At 42.5% G+C, this 20590-nt stretch overlaps 1 protein-coding gene across 7 annotated transcripts in view; it reads right to left on the reverse strand.

Moving 5' to 3' along the window:
* DLGAP4 (DLG associated protein 4) overlaps positions 1–20590 on the reverse strand; it is a 199284-nt gene that overhangs the window by 168018 nt on the left and 10676 nt on the right. The window lies entirely within an intron of this gene.

Below are 20590 nucleotides of genomic sequence, written 5' to 3' on the forward strand. Positions count from 1 at the left end.
AGATTTTAGATCTAGGTTTCTCCCATTTGACAAATGCCTGTCAGCGGTTCCTCAGTGTCAACCCCTGAGCTGGGTACACAGGATCCATCCTTGGGGAGGGGGGGGGGTTCCAGGCCATCAGGGGAGACCCTGTCAGAAAGACCTGTGCTACAAAGTGCCACGTGATGTGCAGGGCAGAGATGGGGAGCAGTTTTGGGGGCTGGAAAACATAGCCGTATACTCATTCTAATCCTCATCCCACTGTCCACCTTGGCCAAGTGACCTCACCTCTCTGAGCCTCAGTTTCCTCATGAACATAGGGGATAAGCCCGCCTTCCATGGGACCACAAGGAATCAAAGCCACACCCTGGGTAAAGGACAGAGCATAGTACCTAAAGCATTGTTTGTGCACTGGTGGACAAGGGGCTCTGAGAGAGGCAGGGGTGACTACCTGAAGGAATCAGGGAAGGCTTCCAGGAGGAGGTGACACTGGACCTAACTTCTGAGTAATGAGCAGGAATCCAGGAGGCCTGAAGAGAAAGCACCTGCTAAGGGTGGAGTGAGGAACTTGGGGAGCAGAGAACAGACATTCCCTGTGGCCACAGCACCAGAGAAGCCTGACTGTGAAAGTTTGGGATGCTATGATCTGAAGGGGATGGCTCTCACTCCAAAGACACCAGCCGGTACAGTGGTTTTTTGTTTGTTTGTTTGTTTGTTTGTTTGTTTGTTTGTGTTTTTTTTTTTTAGTGTTTTTTAGAAACTCCTTTATTAACTCCCTATTATTAAAAATGTCAAACATACACAAATGCAAGAAGAGGTACATTTACAGGGGGCATTTGAAGCAGGGTGAGTAGGGTGCCTGATGCCCAGGCCCTCTCTGAACTCATCTCCTGCTCTCTCTGGCTCCAAAGTGAGGCCAGATGGCCTCGGAGGGTGCGGCAAGGCCAGCAGCTCGGAAGCCCCCACCTTCCCCAACCAACCAGGCAGTCTGAACCAGCCATGTTCAGTCAGAGCTGGAGGTAGCAGCTTTCTTTTACTAACCAGTGAAAAAGAAAAAGAAATTAAGTCTTTTTCCAGCCAGACTACATTTCCTGCATCTGAGAGGGTGAGAATTTGCTCTTGGAAGGGAAGAAAGAGTCTCCTGTCTGGAGCTTCCTTTTTGAAGCTCCATGAATATACATAGCAGGCAGAGAGGGCTCTTTGAGATGCTAACAAGCTGCTTTACCTTGGGAAATTGAGGTCACTAAGGGGCCTTGACTGGTGGGGGGCTGGGGTGGGAGAGGACTTGCTGGAGAGACTGGAACACAGGCAACCCAGCTCTGACCTTGGGCAATTCCATTCTCCTCTGAGCCTTTATTTTCTCACCTGTGAAATGGGGCCACTACCTCCTGGGGCTGCCAGGGACAGATGATGCAAAGTGATGCATCCAACATGGTACCTGGTACACAGTAGTCAACCCAATACTTACTGGTGCTTTTTTCATGGAACCCCAGGGCTGGAAGGGACTGTGGGGCAGTTAGTAGTAGAGAAATACGGGTTTGGCAATCTAAATGACCTGGGTTCAAATCCTTGCTCTGTCTGCCACTGGCTCTGTGTCCTTGGGTAAAAAAAAGAAAAATAAAAAATAAAATAAAATAAAAAATAAATATCACCTCTTTGTGCCTCAGTTTCCTCATCAGTAAAATAGAAAGAATTGTTTACCTATCATGGGTACTATGTGGATGTAATAAGCTAAGATATAAACCTTTCATCAATACTAATACATAAAACAAATTTTAGTTCTTGAGTTTCATGATTATGTCAGCTTTGGCCCCTCCCTGTAGCCCAGGCCTGGCTGAGTGGAGAGGAGGCGGTGGAGAAGGCGCGGTCAGGGGAAAGCCTGCAGGCTGTCAGGAGAGACAGCCAGCTTCTTATTGAAGAAGACGAGGGAAGAAAGGTATGAACCCTTTGCCTTGTCCAACCCCTGATTCATGCCTCATCCCCAAGCCAACCACACTCCTCAATGCCTCACGATGATGACCAGCTCAGCCTCCTCATGGTGCCCCTTTCCATACGGAAAGTCTCATGAAATGCAAATATGATCACATCACCTTCTCACTCCAAGTTCTCCAGTGACTCTCCAAGGGCAAGTCCTTCCTACAGCTGCATGCCCCTCTTATTTCTATGACCTAATCTCCTGCTGCTTGTCCCCTACTCTTCTAGCCACTTCTAAACACTGCAGACAGTCTCCTTGACACATAGCAGGTTCTCAGTAAACATCCATTGAATGAGTGTGAGTGAATAAGTGAATAGAAGCCAAGGAGATCTGCTGCCAGAGAAACCCCCTTCTCTGGCCCCTCTCCCCAGGGACAGAGTGAGTGCTGGCAGTGGTTGGGCAGGCAGGGGGCCAGCAGTCTGGGCGACCCCTGCCCAGCTCCTAATGCTGCCCAGACTGCAGGTCTAATTGCTACAACTCTGGAACAAAGTGAGTTAATGAGGCAGATTAATGTTCTCATGTCACTCCTGTTCCTTCCACAACCATCAGGAAGCTGGAGGAGAGGCAGCTGGAGCTTTGGGGGATGCCTTTGGGTGGCCGAGGTGCCTGATCCCCACCCAGCCTGGCCATGTGGGCTCTCTCACTCTTTTCCTTGCTCCCTAATGCAAGTCATCCACAGGTCATCCACAAAGAGAAGGGAACAAATATTAGGTGCCTTTGGTGTTGTGGGCATTGGACATGGGGACCCATTTATTCTTCACAAGGTAGAAGAATGAATTACTGTCTTTACTGGTGAAGAGGGGTGTCTGAGGCCCAGAGAGATGGGGTGGTCTGCCCAAGAGACCCCAGCAGGGTTGAGATGTCTCTCTCACATCATGCCCCAACTTGTGAGGGGGATGGAGCCTGCTTTAGACTGGCCAGTCCCCTCTCCTCACCACCTGCACTGGAGGTGGTAATAATAATGTAACATAATAATAATATAATAATATATATTATAATACAATAATACTAGTAGTAACATAACATTATAATATAATAATACAATAATACTAGTAATAATAACAGTAATAACAGATAACATTTACTGTCTGCTGGACATTGTACTAAAAACTAAGAAGTCACTAAAGCCTAAACAGACCTATGAAGTAGAGCACACTACATGCCCATTATACAGATGAAGAATGTGAAGCACAGAGGTGAAGATGCTTGGCTGAGATCACATGGCGAGTAAGTGGGTCCGGCCTTCTGATCTATATTCTCCACCACCTTCCTCCATGGTCTCCATTTGGATTCCAACCCAGGTTCTGGCCTTAGGGGTGGGGGACTGGTCACCAGGTCACCTTCTCCTGACTGCTGCCCCCACCTCTGGCCTGGCCCACTGGGTTCTCACTGCCTTCAAAGGTGGGCTTTGCAAGAATAACACACATCGTGTGTGTGTCTTTAAGGGCATTTTTTAAAAGTTTATCCTCAGAGAGAGAGAGAGAGAGAGAGCGCACGTGCACACAAGTGTGCAAGCGGAAGAGGGGCAGACAGAGAGAGGGAGAGAGAGAATCCCAAGCAGGCTCTGTGCTCTCAGCACAGTGAGAGCACAGAGCCTGACGCAGGGCTTGAAACCACAAACTGTGAGATCACAACCTGAGCCAAAATCCAGAGTAGGACACTTAACTGACTGAGCCATCCAGGCGCCCCAACACACACTGTGTTTTAACTGTCATCATTTGTTCTTTATTACAAAACAATATATGTTCACTGTAAGAAACAGGAAGGAAATAGGCATTTGGAAGTAAAAATTATTCTTTTCCCAGGGATGGCCACTTTTGATATTTTGCTGCATGTCCTGTAGTCTCTATTTTGTATATATAATCACCATCAAGACATCTGCCAGCAGCATAAGACTTGCTCTGTGCTTGGTCCTGTGCTGAGTATCTTGCACAAATTATCTCGTGCAATTATCTCATTTCACCCTTACTATGATAGGTAGATAGATAGATAGATAAAAATTTCTATTTTCAGATAAGCAAACAGAGGTTCAGAGAGGCAAAGTTGCTTGTCTGAGGTCACAGAGCTGGTCACTGGTACAGCCAAGTTCAAACTCACATGTTTTGACTCCAATAATCTGAACTGTTTTCTTATGATAACCTCCTAGAGCTGGAATTGCCACATCAAGCATATGCAAAATTCTAAGCTTTGGGATAATTCTGTACCAACCTGCCCTAAAAAGGAGGGGGAGTGCCAGTTTACATCCTCACGAAAGAGTCTAAGGAGGTTTATTTCCCCATACACTTGTCCATACTGAATTTTATTTTTTTAAACCTATCAGTTTGATAAACAAGATGTACCATCAATGTTTTTGATTTTTTTAATTTCACTGTGTGTGTCTTTGTGTGTATCTAGGACCCAGCTGCCCAGAGCCTGCAGCCCCATGTCTCAGCACAGAACAAGGCACCTAGGAGAAGCTGAGCCATCACGTTAAGGGTCATACCCAGTCACCTGACACCTTGGTCACTGCGTACTTTGCCCTTAGAAGAAAGTCTTACCTGGAAAATAGAATGTCCTGGAATGCAGGTATCCCTTGGCCTACTTGACAGATAGGAAAACTGAGTCAGGAGTGGCCTCCACCAAGCTTTTGGCCCTGACAGTTCCTCTGTCCCTGAGTTTCACTCTGCTGTGTAAAAATTTTGAATTATAAACCTTAAGATTCAAGAAATTCAATGAATCCAAGGACAAGAAATACGAAGAAAACTACACTAAGGTAAATCATAACCAAGTTGTTCAAACCAGTGATAAAAAGAAAATCTTAAAAGCAGTCCGTTTAAAAAAAAAAAGACGTTACATGGGGCGCCTGGGTGGCGCAGTCGGTTAAGCGTCCGACTTCAGCCAGGTCACGATCTCGCGGTCCGTGAGTTCGAGCCCCACGTCGGGCTCTGGGCTGGTGGCTCAGAGCCTGGAGCCTGTTTCCGATTCTGTGTCTCCCTCTCTCTCTGCCCCTCCCCCATTCATGCTCTGTCTCTCTCTGTCCCAAAAATAAATAAATGTTGAAAAAAAAATTTAAAAAAAAAAAAAAAAAAAAAAAAAAAAAAAAAAAAAGACGTTACATACTGAGGGACAAAGATAAGAATGACAGCAGATTTCTTGTCAAAAACAATGTAAGCAAGAAGACAACATCTTTGAAGTACTGAAAACAAAAATCCATCAACTTAAAATTCTATGTCCAACAAACATAACTTTCAAAAATGAAGGTTAAAATAAAGACTTTTCCAAACATAGAAAAGCTGAAAGAACTCACCACCAGTAGACCCACACTACAAGAAATGTTAAAGTTCTTCAGGCTAAAGGAAAATGATATCAGAGAGAAATACAGATCTACAAAATGGAATGAAGACCACTGGAAATGGTAACGACATGGGTAAATATATAGGATTATTTTTCTCACCATTAAATCTCTTTAAAAGATAACTATTTAGGCAAAAATAATGTTGAGTTTATAGCATATGTAAAAGTAAAATGCATAATAATAATAGCACAAAATGTAACATTATGCTATACATGAAATGATGTATATCATTTAAAAATAGACTGTGATAAGTTAAAGATATATACTATAAACCATACAACAGTTGCTAAAGCAAAAATAAAAAGTTATAGCTAATAATCAACAAGGAAGAAAGAGAATCATAAAAACATTTACCTAGTCCTAAAGAAAGCAGAAAAAGAAGAAAAGGACAGACAGGACAAAGAGAAAACAAATGGCAAGAAAGAAGATTTAAACCTAATCACATAAACAATCACATTAAATATAAATAGTCTAAACATCCCAACTAAAAGACAGAGATTTTCAGACTGGTTTAAAAAACAGACTGAATTATATGTTGCCTATAAAAAATGCACTTCAAATATAAAAACACAAATGAGTTAAAAGTAAAAGAATGGAAAAATATATATCATTTTGATACTGATCAAAAGAAAACTGGAGTAACATCAGAAAAAGTAGGTTTGGGACAATAAAGAAAGTCATTTCATAATGATAAAGAGGTCAATCATCATGAGAGATAAAAATCTCAAATATTTATGCATTTAATATTAAAGCTTCAAAATACATGAAACCAAAAGTGATAAAAATGCAAGGAGAAATAGACAAATCTCCATTTATAGTCATAGATTTCTATACCCCTCTCTTAATAATTGATAGAACAAGTAAACAGAATATAAATAAGGCCACAGAAGATTTAAAAACTATTGACCAACTTGACCTAACTGACATTTATAGAACACTCTATGCAATAATAGCAAAATACATACTCTTTTATGGAATATTTACCATGACAGACCATATTCTGGGGACACTAAATAAGTCTCAATACATTATAAAAGATTTAATTCATAAAAAAATATGCTCTATGATCACAATGAAATTAAAATAAAAATCAATAACAGAAAAATCTGAGGAAAATCCCCAAATATTTGGAAATGAAATAACATACTTCTAAATAATTCATTGGCCAAAGGAAAATCAAAAGGGAAGTCAGAAAATATTTTGAACTGAAAAAAAAATGAAAACATGACAACATAAAATTTGCTGCTAAAGCAGTATTTAGTCCCCAAATGCCCATATTAGTGAAGTGAATTTTTTTATTTTTTATTTTTATTTATTTTTTAAATGTTTTTATTTTTGAGAGGAGAGACAGAGCACGAGCAGGGGAGGGGCAGAGAGAGAGGGAGATACAGAATCTGAAGCAGGCTCCAGGCTCTGAGCTGTCAGCACAGAGCCTGACACAGGGCTCAAATTCATGGACTGTGAGATCATGACCTGAGCCAAAGCCGGACACCCAACCGACTGAGCCACCCAGGCACCCCCCCCCCCCGCAAATTTTTTAAATAAAAAAAGAGAAGACAAAAATTACCAATATCAGGAATGAAAGAGGTGACATCACTACAGATTATACAGATAATAGAAGAAGAATAAAATTCACTGAGAAGGTACAGTAATCAAGTCAGTGTGGTATTGTCATAAGGATAGCTCAATAGAACAGAATTGGGAGTTCAGAAGAATAACCCTTACATTTATGGTCAGTTGATTTTCAGCATGGATGCCAAGACCATTCAATGAGGAAAGAACTGCCTTTTAAGCAAATGATGATAGCACAACTGAATACCCATATGCAAAAGAATAAAGATGGACCACTACTTACTTCACACCATTTGCAAAAAATGAACTCACAATGGGTCAGTGACCTAAATGTAAGAGCTGAAACTATAAACCTCTAGATTAAAACATAGGTATAAATCTTAAAGACTTAAATTAGGCAATGGTTTCTTAGATATGAAACTAAAAGCATGTGCACCAAAAGAAAAAAAAATATAGAGAAGTTGAGCTTCATCAAAATTAGAATATAAAAGGACACTATTTTTGTGCTATAAAGGACACTATCAAAAATGTGCAAAGACAACTCACAGAATGGAGTAATATCTGCAATCACATATCCAATAACAGATTTGTGTTCAAAATATATAAAGAACTCTTACAACTCAGTAATAAAGAGACAAATTGCCCAATTTAAAAATTGGCAAAGGATTTGAATGAATTTGAATGAATGTCTCCAAAGAAGATATATAAATGGTCAATAAACACATGAAAAGATGCTCAACATCATTAGCCATCAGGGTAATGCAAATCAAAGCTAAAATGAGATACTACCTCACATCCGCTAGGATGACTACAGTTAAAAAGACAGATAATAACATTCCTGAGGCGAGGGATATAAAAGAAAAATAAACTATTGGGACTGCATCAAAATAAAAAGCTTCTGCACAGTGAAGGAAACAATCAACAAAACTAAAAGGCAACCTACAGAATGGGAGAAGACATTTGCAAATGACATATCAGATAAAGGGTTAGTACCCAAAATATATAAAGAACTTATCAAACTCAAAACCCAAAAAACAAAAAATCCAATTAAAAAAATGGAAAGAGGGACGCCTGGGTGGCTCAGTTGGTTGAGCGTCCGACTTCGGCTCAGGTCATGATCTCACGGTCCATGAGTTCGAGCCCCGCATCGGGCTCTGTGCTGACAGCTCAGAGCCTGGAGCCTGCTTCAGGTTCTGTGTCTCCCTCTCTCTGCCCCTCCCCCATTCATGCTCTGTCTCTCTCTGTCTCAAAAATAAATAAACATTAAAAAATTTTTTTACATGGAAAGAAGACATGAACGGACACTACCGTAAAGAAGACATACAGATGGCAAACAGACACATGAAAAGATGCTCAACATCACGGATGGTAAATCAAAACTACAATGAGATATCATCTCACACCTGTCAGAATGGCTAAAATCAACTACACAAGAAACAACAGGTGTTGGAAAGGATGTGGGAAAAGGGGAATATTCTTGTATTGTTGGTGGGAATGCAAACTGGTGCAGCCACTGTAGAAAACAGTATGGAGGCTCCTCAAAAAGTTAAAAATAGAACTACCTTATGATCCAGTAATCATACTACTGGGATGTATCCCCAAAATACAAAAACATTAATTCAGAGGGATACATGCACTCCTATGTTTGTTACAGCATTATTTATGATAGCCAAATTATGGAAGCTGCCCAAGTGTCCATTGATAGATGAATGGATAAAGAAGATGTGGTGTATATGCACGCACACACACACAGGTACGCGCGCACACACACACATACACAATGGAATATTATTCAGCCATTAAAGGAATGAAATCTTGCCATTTGCAATGACATGGATGGAGCCAGAAAGTGTAATAAGTGAAATAAATAAGTCAGAGAAAGACAAATACCATATGATTTCACTCATAGGTGGAATTTAAGAAACAAAACAAACAAGTCAAGGGAAAAAAAAAAAAGGGAGAGAGAGACAAACCAAGAAACAGACTCTTAACTACAGAGAACAAACTGATGGTTACCAGAGCGGAGGTGGGTGGGGGAATGGGTGAAATATGTGATGGGGATTAAGAGTACACTTATCATGAGGAACACTGAGTCATGTACAGAACTATTGAATCACTATATTATACACATGAAACTAATGTAACACTGTATGTTAACCATACTGGAATTAAAATTTAAAACTTCATTTTAAAAAAGACAATAACAGGAGTGCCTGGGTAGCTCAGTCGGTTAAGCCTCTGACTCTTGGTTTCGGCTCAGGTCATGATCTCACAGTTCATGAGTTTAAGCCCCGCATCAGGTTTTGTGCTGGCAGCAGGGAGCCTGCTTGGGATTCTCTCTCTCCCTCTCTCTCTCTGCCCCTCTCTCTCTCCCCAACTCATGCTGTCTCTGTCTCTTTCGAAATAAATGAACTTAAAAAATAGAAAGACAAAAACAAATGGTGAGTGTCTTGAAAAACTGGAACCTCCTATCCTGTTATGGAAATGTAGAATGGTGTAGGCACTTTGGAAAACAGCCTGGTAGTTTTTTTAAAGGTTAAACATAGGCCCGTATGAACTAGCGATTCCACTGCTAGGTAGATACCGAAGAAAAATGAAAACATAACTTGTACACAATGTCCATAGTAGCTTTATTTGTAACAGCCAAAAAGAGGACACCACAGATTGGATACCAAATGCCAAATGTCTGTAAATTGATGAGTGGATAAAATGTGGATAAATACAATGGAATACCATTTATCAATGAAAAGGAACGAATATGACATGCTTACATGCTACAGCTTGTATGAACCTTGGAAATGTGAAGCTCAGTGAGAAAAGCTGGTCACAAAAGATCACATATTATACGATTCCAATTATATGAAGTGTCCAGAATAAGCAAATCTACAGAGATAGAAAGTAGATTAATGGTTGCCTAGGGCTGAGGGTAGGGGAGTGGGTAGGGGGAGAAGGGGAGTAGCTGCTAATAAGAATAGAGGTTTTTTTGGAGCGCCTGGGTGGCTCAGTCGGTTGAGCGTCCGACTTCGCCTCAGGTCATGGTCTCGCGGTCCGTGAGTTCGAGCCCCGCGTCAGGCTATGTGCTGACAGCTCAGAGCCTGGAGCCCGTTTCAGATTCTGTGTCTCCCTCTCTCTGACCCTCCCCCGTTCATGCTTTGTCTCACTCTGCCTCAAAAATAAATAAACGTTAAAAAAAATTAAAAAAAAAAAAGAATAGAGGGTTTTTCTGAGGGCGGTGATTAAAATATTCTAAAATTTATTGCTGATGGTTGTAAAACTCTGTGTACAATGGAATAAGAAGCCATCATTCTGTACACTTTAAATAGGCAAATTGGGGGCGTCTGGGTGGCTCAGATGGTTAAGTGTCTGACTCTTCATCTCCCCTCAGGTTATGACCTCACAGTTCGTAAGATCAAGCCCCACATTGGGCTCTGTGCTGACAGTGTGGAGCCTGCTTGGACTTCTCTCTCTCTTTCTCTCTCTCTCTCTCTCTCTCTCTCTCTCTCTCTGTGCCCCCACCCCACTCTCTCTCTCTCTCTCAAATAAATATTTTTAAAAATAGAAAATAGGCGAATTGTACAGTATGTAAATTATATCTCAATGAAGCTGTCATATTTTTTTAAAAAGGATAACAAAGGAATATTATGAACAACTTTATGTCAATAATTTTGACAATTTAGATGAAATGGACAAATTCCTTGAAGATACAAATTGTCAAAGCTCATGCAAAAAGATAGAGATAACCTGAGTAGTCCTATATTTATTAAAGAAATTGAATTGGCAGGTATAAGTTTCCCGCCAAGAACACTCACAGCTCAGATAGCTTCACTGGTGATTCTACCAAACATTTAGAAGAAATAATACTAATTCTGTACAAACTCTTGTAAAAGATTGAAGAGAAGGAAATACTTCTCACCTCACTTTGGGGGCCCTGATACCAAAACCAGATAAATTCAATACAATAAATGAAAACTACAGACCAGTATCCCTCCTGAACACAGATATCAAAATCCTAAACAAAATTTTAGCAGATCTAATTCGACAGTATATTAAAAGGCCAATGGGGCTCATCTTAAGAGTTCAGGGTTAGTTGACATTTGAAAATAAGGCAATGTAATTAACTGTATTCACAGAATAAAAGAGAAAAACCATGTGATCATCTCAAAAAACACAGAAAAAGCATTTGACAAAATCCGACATCCATTCCCAATTTAAGACATTCTCAGTGAACTAAGAATAGAAGGGAACTTCCTCAACTTGATCTCACAGCTAGCATCACACTCAATGGTAAGAGATGGGGAAGCTTCCCCATCTAAGATCACCAACAAGGCAAGGACGTCCACTTGGACCACTTCTAATCAACATTCCGTTGGAGGTTCCAGCCAGGGGATTAGGCAAGAAAATGAAACAAAAGGCATCCAGATATAAAGAAAAAAATAAAACTATCTTTATATGCAGATGATATTCTCACCTATGTAGAAAATTCCACAGAATCCACATACCAAAAGAGCTATTATAACTATTAAGTAGGTTTACCAAGGTGCAGGATACAAGATCGATATACAAAAATCAAATTGTATTTCTATATACTAGCTACAGACAAACAGAAATTGAAATTTAAAAATACCTTTTATAGGGGCGCTTGGGTGGCTCAGTTGGTTAAGCATCCAACTTGATTTTGGCTCAGGTTTGCCCTGAGTTGGGTTCTGCACTGTCAGTGTGGAGCCTGCTTGGGATTCCCCCTCTCTCTCCCTCATTCTCTCTCTCTCTCTGTCTGTCTCTTTCTCCCCCTGTCTCTCTGCCCCTCCCCCATTCATGGGGGAACTCTCTTGCTCTCAAAATAAATACACATTAAAAAATACCTTTTATAATAGCATCAAAAATGTGAAATACTTAGTAATAAACAGGACAAAAAATGTGAAAGACCTTGATATGGGAAACTACTGCTGAGATAATAAGTTAAAAAAAAAAAAAAAACTTCCCTAGGGCCACCTGGGTGGCTCAGTAAGTTAAGCACCTGACTTCGGCTCTGGTCATGATCTCACAGCTCATGAGTTCAAGCCCTGCGTTGGGCCCTGTGCTGACAGCTCAGAGCCTGGAGCTTGCTTCAGATTCTGTGTCTCCCTCACGCTCTCTGCCCCTCCCCCACTCGTTCTGTCTCTCTCTGTCTCTCTCTCTCAAAAATAAATAAAAACATTTAAAAAATTAAAAAGAAACTTACCTAAATAAGATATTTTGCTAATGGGCTGGAACACTCAATACTGTTAAGATGTTTATTCTCCCCAAATTGACACATATATTAAAATCGACCTCAATCAAAACTTCAACAGGTAGAGAGACTGATAAGCTAATTCTCAAACTCATGTGGAAATACAAAGGACCTACAATAGCCAAAACAACATTGAAAAAGAAGAGGAAAGTTGGAGGGCTGGTTTCAAAACAGTGTGATGCTAGTATAAAGATAAATAACTTAGTGAACAGAAGAGAGATCTAGAAATAGACCCACACAGATACATGGACCACTGATTTTTTTAAAAAAGTAATATCTACACCCAACATGGGGCTCAAATTCACTACCCTGAGATCAAGATTTGCATGCTCTATGTACTGAGCCAGCCAGATGCCCTGGACAACTGATTTTTGATGCAGGAGCATAGACAATGCAGTAGAACCAGGAGAGTTTTTTGAGCAAATGGTGCTGGAATGAATGGGTATTTATAAACAAAAAGTGAAATTTAATCGGTATCTCACACTATATAAAAACTAACTAGGGGCGCCTGGGTGGTTCAGTCAGTTAAGCGTCCAACTTCGGCTCAGGTAATGATCTCGTGGTTTGTGAGTTCGAGCCCCGCATCGGGCTCTGGGCTGATGGCTCAGAGCCTGGAGCCTGCTTTGGATTCTGTGTCTCCCTCTCTCTCTGCCCCTCCCCCGCTCATGCTCTGTCTCTCTGTCTCTCAAAAATGAATACATGCAAAAAAAAAAAAACACTAAAAAAAAAACTAACTCAAAATGGATCATAGTTCGAAATATGAAACCTAAAATTTTCTTTCAAGAAGAAAACATAGAATAAACCTTTATGATACTGAGTTAGGCAAAGACTTCTTACATATGACAACACCAAACGCAATCCAGAAAGATTTGTACTTCATCAAAAATGCCTGTACTCTGAAAGACACTCTTAAGGAAATGAAAAACCACAGACTGGGAGAATGTTTGCAAAACATATATCCTCTATAGGACTTGTATCCAGAGTACAAAAAGATCCCTTAAAACTCAATAATAAGAAAGCAAACAACCCAATTTAAAAGTAGACAAACGATTTGAAGAGACACTTCATTCAGTAAAGAAGATACACAGGGGCGCCTGGGTGGCTCAGTTGGTTTAGTGTACAACTTCAGCTCAGGTCATGATCTCATGGTTCTTGGGTTTGAGCCCTGTATTGGGCTCTGTGCTGACAGCTCAGAGCCTGGAGCCTGCTTTGGATTCTGTGTCTCCCTCTCTCTCTGTTCCTCCCCCCCACCTCAAAAATAAATAAAAGATTTTTAAAAATTAAAAAAAAAGAAGATATACACATGGCAAATAAACACATGAGAAGCTCAGCATCGCTGGCCATTAAGGAATTGCAAATTATCACCTGAAGGAAATATCACAGCTATTAGCCTGCTTGAAATTAGTAAGATTGACCATGCCAAGTGTTGGTGAGGGCGTAGAGGAACTAGAACTTCCACACACTGCTAGTGGGAATTTAAAATGGTACACCCACTTTGGAAAACACTAGTTTCTTAAAAAGTTAAACATACACCTACCATGTTGGCCATTTATAACTCTCCTAGGTATTTACCCAAGAGAAATGAAAGCATTTGTTCATATAAAGACATAATCACATATTCATTGAAGCTTAATTTGTAATAGCCCCAAACTGGAAACATACCCAGCATCTACCAACAAGTAAATGTAAACTGTGGCATATCCACCCAATGGAATACTACTCAGCAATAAAAAGGAATGAAGTACTAACACACATTACAACATGGATGTATCTCCAAATCATTATATTGAGTGAAAGAAGCCAAACAAAAAGAGTATGTATGATTCCATTTAGAATTCTAGGAAACACAAAAGAATGCTTGCCTGGGAGGGGCAAGAATAGAGAGTAGGAAAGGGAGGCTGGGAAGGGGTAGAAGGGCAAAGGGGAGGATTATCAAGGGCCACAAGGAAACTTTGGGGAGTGATGGATATGTCCATTATCTTGATTGTAGTGATGGTTTCAGAGGGGTATGTATACATTTGTCAAAACCTACCAATTTGAACACTTTAGATATGTGATTTATTGTATTCCAATTATACTTCAGTAAGAGTTGTTTTTTTTTTTAAACATACTCTTTTTTCTTTTTAAATGTTTATTTATTCTTGAGACAGAGACAGAGCGTGAACAGGGGAGGGGCAGAGAGAGAGAGGGAGACACAGAATCCGAAACAGGCTCCAGGCTGTCAGCACAGAGCCTGACATGGGGCTTGAACCCACGAACTGTGAGATCATGACCTGAGCCGAAGTCAGACGCTTAACCGACTGAGCCACCCAGGCGCCCCCCAAGAGTTGTGTTTTAAAAAGGAAAATAGGGCGCCTGGGTGGCGCAGTCGGTTAAGCGACCGACTTCAGCCAGGTCATGATCTCCCGGTCTGGGAGTTCGAGCCCCGCATCGGGCTCTGGGCTGATGGCTCAGAGCCTGGAGCCTGTTTCCGATTCTGTGTCTCCCTCTCTCTCTGCCCCTCCCCCGTTCATGCTCTGTCTCTCTCTGTCCCAAAAATAAATAAACGTTGAAAAAAAAAATTTTAAAAAGGAAAATAAATCAAATTTACACTGGGAGAAAAAAAGAGATTAAAATACCTTGACTGGTTTTTTTTTCAATTTAGAGGTTCTAAAATTCTTTGAGTTTTGAAATATTAAGTTTCATCTATTTGAAGATCCATAATCATTTATTTCCAGAATGTAAACACACCTCATTCTGTCATTGAAAGATAACTGTCCTGAGGTTCTGAGATGTACTGGTAGGTACCAAGTAAGATGCTATAATTCTAAATCATTTCTTCTAAATGTAACACCCATAATCTAAGATCCCATGATTCCATCATTTCATCAACCTCCATTTTTTTCCTCCAAACAATGACTCAGAATTTAAATCTCCTCCTGCTTTAGAGACTAAACGTGATATTTAGAAACAGTTTTAAGTAATATGGGGATGTGCTTCCACCTTGAGAACAAGCAGGGAGGGATGGAACAGAAGTGAAATGCAAGAGTGTTCTGGAGTGTCATCCCCACTGTGCAAAAGAAAAACATCCCCAGGGAGAATGACCAATGGCACGTATCTCTAACCCTACAGTGGACACCTCTAGTGAATTTTCTTTTTGTCTTCGTCCTTTGTAATATTTTTACATTTTAATTTTTCTTTTATTTATTTTTAAGTCAAGGGGCTTTATTTTTCAGAGTAATTTTAGGTTTACAGAAAAACTGAGGAGAAAGTACATCCCTCGATTGTTACAATCGAGCCAATATTGGTACATTATTATTAACTAAAGTTGGTAATGTACATTAGGGTTCACTGTTTGTATTGTAAAGATCCACGGGTTTAGACAAATGTATAATGTCATGTACCCACCATTTTAGTATCATACAGATACAGAATCATTCAGTATCATATAGCATCATTCAGTATCATTCAGTACCGTACCTCTGCCCTAAAATCCTCCGTGTTCCACCTACTCATCCCTCCCTCCCTTCCCCCAAATCCCTGGCAACAACTCATCTTTTTACTGTGTCTATGGTTTTACCTTTTCCAGAATGCCATATAGTCAGAATCAGACAGTATGTCATCTTTTCAGACTGGCTTCTTTTGCATTTAAAACTCCTCCATGTATTTTTGTAGCTTGATACCTCGTTTCTTTTTATCACTGAATAATATTCCATTAAACGGATGTACCACAATTTATTTATGCATTCATTTATTGAAGGACATTTTGGATGCTTCCATTATTTTATTTTTAAATATTTGTCTTAATGATTTATCTCTGTTTTTCATTATTTTAAAAAATCATGTACATGTTGGCAACAACCTAAACTAAATGTCCATCATTTGGGAGCTGGTTCAAGGGGGTCTGACTTTGTAGCAGAGGTCCCTGCAGCTATCAAAAATTATCTTTAGGGGCACCTGGGTGGCTCAGTCGGTTAAGTGTCTGACTTCAGCTCAGGTCATGATCTCGCGGTCTGTGAGTTCGAGCCCCGTGTCGGGCTCTGTGCTGTCAGTCCAGAGCCTGGAGCTTGCATCGGATTCTGTGTCTCCCTCTCTCTCTGCCCCTCCCCCACTCACTCTCTGTATCTCAAAAAATGAATAAACGTTAAAAAAATAAATTATCTTTAGTAGGTGTGTTGGTGAGGGTGTGGAGCAACTGGAACTCTCACACTGTGCTGGTGGGAATGAAAATTGGTTCAACCACTTTGGAGGACTGGGAGTATCCACTAATGCTGAACATTTTCATCTTCTATGACCCAGAAACCACTCCTGGCTATGTACCCAACAGAAATAACCTTGTAAGTTCCCCAGAAATATATCTATAAATAAGTCCAAAGCAGCTCTATCCACATAGCTAAAAACTGGAAATAATTTAAATGTCTCTCAACAATAGGATGGATAAAGTATGAAATATTCACTCAGTGAAACACTAGGCAGTGATAGAAAAGGATGAACCACCAATCCACACAACATAGATGAATCTCCCAGACAAAATGATGAGCAAAAGAAGCCAGACACAAAAGAAACATCCTGCATGATCCCATTTATATGAAGGTTTAGAACAGTCAGAACTAAACTATGGTTTTGAAAGTCAGAATAATGGTTGCCGCTAGGGGTCAGGGGTGGGGAATTAACTGCGAAAAAGCATAATGGAGTCTTCTGGGGGAGCTGGAAATATCCAATATCTTGATCTGAGTGGTGGTTACAGGGTAGTTACACACATATATCATATATATGTCATATGATATATGTAACATATATATGACACATACACACGAGTCAAGCTATACTATACACGTAAGATTAGTGCACTCTACAACATGTTATACCTGCTCAAATGTTTCAAATACATACAAACAGTTTAAATATAATAATACTCTGCAGTTTAAATATAATAATTATTAAATTATATTTAATAATATATTAAATATATTATTTAATATAATAATATTAAATAAATATTTAACATATTTATATTAAATATAATAATATTATATTATTAAATATAATAATACAATAATATAATGAACTCAGAAAGATGGCCAGCATCAAGGGAAAAAGCCACAAACAGGATTAATATGACCCTAGTTATGCAAAATCATCTACACACATGCACTTTACCTACGGATGACTTCAACATTGTATGAGCCACCATTTATGAGCAATTTCTGTATGCCAAGTGCTGTCCTAAGCACTTCATTCCATCATTTCATCCTTACACGAGTCTTTGAGGTAAAGACTATCACTAGTCATTGCTGGCTCCACTTCACAGACAAGAGAACTGAGGCACAGAGGTTAGGTAATTTGCTTAAAGTCAACCAGCTAAGTGGCAGAGTTGGATATGAATGTGGGTCTTACAGCACCAGAGTCCACACTCTTACGTAAACCCCCAAACCCTGCCCATAGCCCCTGAGGCCCCACGTGGTCTGGTCCCTGCCACCCCCTCATGCTTCGCCTCATCCTCTCTTTCCCCAACACGCAGCCTCCCATCTTCCTTTCTCTTCGCTGAAAACACCACTGCCCTCACACCACAGGGTTTACACCTCTGCCATTCTCTTGGACAGGAATGATTTTCCTCAGCTCCTCTTTGCTAAGGGGACTTCTCTTTACCTCTTAGGCCTCAGTCCAAGCGTCACCTCCTCCAAGACGCCTTCCTAAAAACCCAGCCTGGGCTGAGACCTCATAGTTCCAATCACCCTTCCCTGTGGACCTCACCCCTGTTTTATCTGCTTTTTTTGAGTTCCCTAAGAGTGCAGAAGTGTCCCTCAGAGTCCTGCCTCCTCTGCTCACTGCAGTGAGTGAGCACTTAACAAATATTTGCTGAGTGAGTGAATGAATGAATCCATCTGCCAGGGAAGATCAACTTGGAGCGACATCTGGAAGGCCGACATCAAAATGTTAATGATGGTCACCACAGGGAGGTGGGTTCCAGGGAATTTTTACACTCATTTTTGTACTTTGGGGTTTATCTGGCTGGACAGTGTTCTGGTGGGTAGGTATCTTTTTCCAGCCCTTCAGCATTTCCCCTGTCTAGGGCACCCCTGCTACCACCCTCCCCTCCACCTCCGCCCCTGCACACACTCTCCCAGCTCTGCCTGCAGCCCCAAGTGGGCGGTGTATTAATAAACGGAGGGAGAAGGTCACCCAGCTTGCAAGCACTGAGCTGTCCTTGACTCGGGTGCAGATGAAATGCGCTGAGGCGGGGGAGCTGTTCACCAAGCGCCGAGCACGTGTGAGCTATTTCTGATTCCCACCCAGCCGGGCACAGCACATCTGCCATGGGAGCCAGGGCCAGCCTGGCGGGCAGCGGGGGGATCCACTGACCAGCCACCGGGCCGTGCTCACAACCAGACCCACCACTGCCCCGCTGAAAACTCACCCACAGTCTTCCAGTGTTTGGGGGGACAAGACCCTCAGATTGGCAGCTGAGGCTCAGCAAGACCAAGTTCCCACCCCCCTTCCTGCCCCCCACTCTCCCCAGCGCAACCAGGCTCTCCCTTAACTCCCGGCCTTTGCATGTCCCATCATTTCCTCCGCCAGGAACGCCTGCTCTGTCTCCAATTGTTGGCTCCTTCCCTCTGAACTTAGAAGTCTCAGCTCAGACCACTGGTCCTCCAGGGAGCCCTGTCCCTGTCCTAGGGCTTCCTGCTGCCGCAACAGGTATCTTGATGCTGTCTTAGTGGCCTGTGATCCGCCTCCCAGACTGTAATGTGGTCACTGTGAGGGACCCTTATTAGTCACCTCCACGCCCCAGGCATCCAGTGAGGGCCTGGGCCGCAGCAGACACAAATCCACGTAACCCACTGGCTACACAAGGGAGAAGGTGCTCTGAGCGCTGAGAGGGACCAGAAGGCAGAGAGGCTCAGGAAGTGGGGGGGGGGGGGTCAGGGGAACAGGAGGGGAGCAAATGACTGAATTTGGCTGGGCCTTGGAGGCCAAGAGTTAGAGAGATGTGGCTCTAGGGGACAGGGAGGTGGAGAGGAAGACCCATCCACAGTCAGTAGGGGAGAGTCCTGGTCCAGCCAGCCCAGCCCGGAGCTCCAAGCAGCACAGGTGCCAGGTGCCAGGTGTGGCTGCTCAGAGGCCCTGCCTCCCCCAGCCCCGACAAGAGCAGTGGATACGGAATCTGCACAGAATGGAGCATTTTGTCTAAATATATCTGCTCCCCAGTGAAGGATACACAGGGAGGGAGCGGGGGGGGGGGTGGGGGGGCACAGTGGGCCTGCAGTGCTGGAAAGACCTTTGCTTGCCCACAGGCACTTGCTCACAGGCCCACAGCCCCCTGCCCAGGCAGAAGGGGTCCACTCTGGACCCCAGGGAAAGAGGTGAACCTGGGTGGCCTCTCCAGGCAGGATTCCCATTGCCTGACGTCCCACCTAAAAGCTGCTGCTTTGAATATGGGCCAAGCACAAATCAGGACAGCAGAGGAGGGAGGGGGACACAGGCGCAGGGCCTGGGGGAGGTGACCCAGGGGTGGGGCCTAGGGGAGGGAGACCCAGAGGTGGGGCTGAGGGAGAGGACACAGAAGTGAGCCTGAGGGAGGGGGACACAGGGAGGGGGCTTGGGAGAGGGGACCTTGGTCTAGGCAGTCCAGAGTCCGGCCTCTGCTCACCACCTTCTTGCAACAAAGGCACAGACAGGGAGACAACTCAACAGGGTCACATCGGAGCCTGGGGGCAGTGAGGGCCAGAGGATCCAAGCACCCTGGCTCCCAGGCATCCTGAGAGTTCCTGGAATTCTCTTCAGCTTCCTGAGGTTCTCTCAAGGATCCTTCAGAGTAGGATAGCAGAAAGAGCACTAGATCCCAAGTCCAAGCCTCTGATTCAGTCCCATGTCCACCACTGAGGCCCTCAGGCGAGTCATGTCTGGGCCTCCACTTCCCCATCCGTAAAATGGAGATAAGCACATCTCCCTCTGTGTGCTGGTCTCACTGGGAGGCCCAGGCTGACCTGTGAACTGATCTGGACTGGAGTGTGAGGAAGGAATGCCAGAGGGTCCAGTGTGCATGTACACATGGAGAGAGAGAGCAGATCAGAAGACAGCATAACATCAGCTGCTTTTTCTTGAGCACCTACTATGTGCTGGGCCCTGCCCTAGGTACCTTAACACACAGAACTCACTTCGCCCTGACATCAAGCCTCCAGGCAGGCGGTGACATCATTATCCCATGGGGAACAGATGGAAAAACTGAGGTTCAAAGAGATTTCTGTAACCTGCCGAAGGTCACATAGCTGGTGAGCTGAGCCAGAACCCAACTCAGGCCAAACCCTCAGTCAGCTCACTTCCTCCTGTGGGTGGACAAGCTTGCTGGCTGCCACCCCAGGGTGGTCAGCCTATGGCTCTGAAAAGCCTTCCCAGAATCCTCACGGCTGAGGCAGTTGCCACTTTCCATTCAATTTTGTGCTTTCAATTAAAAACAAGACCAGGAAAAAAAAAAAACCTGCTC

Source organism: Felis catus, chromosome A3 (genome assembly GCF_018350175.1).
Source record: "Felis catus isolate Fca126 chromosome A3, F.catus_Fca126_mat1.0, whole genome shotgun sequence".
Lineage (NCBI taxonomy): Eukaryota > Metazoa > Chordata > Mammalia > Carnivora > Felidae > Felis > Felis catus.